Source organism: Berghia stephanieae, chromosome 14 (genome assembly GCF_034508935.2).
Source record: "Berghia stephanieae isolate SIO BIC M18660-M18661 chromosome 14, UCSD_Bste_1.3, whole genome shotgun sequence".
NCBI lineage: Eukaryota > Metazoa > Mollusca > Gastropoda > Nudibranchia > Aeolidiidae > Berghia > Berghia stephanieae.
The window spans coordinates 16,338,410-16,339,984 of NC_088373.1; the positions used below are offsets into that span (position 1 = coordinate 16,338,410).

The 1,575-nt window shown below is 42.0% G+C and overlaps 1 protein-coding gene across 20 annotated transcripts in view; it reads left to right on the plus strand.

Annotated features, from left to right (window-relative positions):
- LOC144959809 (ATP-binding cassette sub-family G member 4-like) overlaps nucleotides 1-1,575 on the plus strand; it is a 150,668-nt gene that overhangs the window by 102,036 nt on the left and 47,057 nt on the right. The gene's annotated exons all lie outside the window — the stretch shown is intronic.

Below are 1,575 nucleotides of genomic sequence, written 5' to 3' on the forward strand. Positions count from 1 at the left end.
ATGGTGGTGGTAATGGTGGTGGTGGCGGTGATGATGATGATGAAAATGATGTTGGTGGTAATGGTGGTGGTGGTGATGATGATGATGAAAATGATGGTGGTGGTAATGGTGGTGGTGGTGGTGATGATGAAAATGATGTTGGTGGTAATGGTGGTGGTGGTGGTGATGATGATGATGAAAATGATGGTGGTGGTAATGGTGGTGGTGGTGGTGATGATGATGATGAAAATGATGGTGGTGGTAATGGTGGTGGTGGTGGTGATGATGATGATGAAAATGATGGTGGTGGTAATGGTGGTGGTGGTGGTGATGATGATGATGAAAATGATGGTGGTGGTAATGGTGGTGGGTGATGATGATGATGATGAAAATAATGGTGGTGGTAATGGTGGTGGTGGTGGTGATGATGATGATGATGAAAATGATGGTGGTGGTAATGGTGGTGGTGTGGTGATGATGATGATGAAAATGATATTGGTGGTAATGGTGGTGGTGGTGGTGATGATGATGATGATGAAAATATTGGTGGTGGTAATGGTGGTGGTGGTGGTCATGATGATGGTGGTGGTAATGGTGGTGGTGGTGATGATGATGATGATGAAAATGATGGTGGTGGTAATGGTGGTGGTGGTGGTGATGATGATGATGATGAAAATGATGATGGTGGGTAGTGGTGGTCATGATGATGAAAATGATGGTGGTGGTAATGGGTGGTGATGGTGATGATGATGAAAATGATGGTGGTGGTAATGGTGGTGATGGTGATGATGATGATGATTGTGGTGGTGGTGATCATGATGATGATGATGATGGTGGTGGTGATGATGATGATGAAAATGATGGTGGTGGTAATGGTGGTGGTGGTGGTGATGATGAAAATGATGTTGGTGGTAATGGTGGTGGGCGGTGGTGGTGATGATGATTATGATGATGTCAAATGTTTGAATACCACATTGCTATGTTTTGTTTTCTTCTCCCTCCTTTTCCCCCTTTTGTTTAACTACATTTTTCTGACCTATAACCTTTTTGCACTGTTTGGTCATTTTGTCTCGCTTGAAAAGTTAGGAGAAGAGGCTCCAAAATTTGATACGGATACGTAAATGCCTGTCATTGCAACTTTACAAATGTGATTGGAAGTTTGGGGTGGGGGGGGGGGGCCACACAAAAAAAAGCTTTATTCGCCCTTTGTTTAAAACTGGGCCCCTTTCTCAAAATCTCAAAACGTCTCTTATTATAATAATGTGTTTTTTGTCGAAAAAGAGAGCTCGTAGTTTAACGGGGTTTTTTTTGCCAATAGTAGGGACGCGCTTGGGGGAAAAAGTACAACATTGCCATCCCGGAAAATTTTAAAAAATCAACACACAAAACTATGTGACCTTGAACGGTTTTTTTGGGGCTGGTTAAAAACAGTTTGGTGAGGGAAATTTCTCATAAAAAAGGATGGCAAAAATTTAACAACAAAGACCGGTGACGTTTAAGTTTTCCATAAAATCAGACATTGAGCAAGGTCCAGTATTTAAAAAAAGGGGAATACAAAACATTTTCCCTTTTGGGTTTTTATTTCCCGCCTTCCAA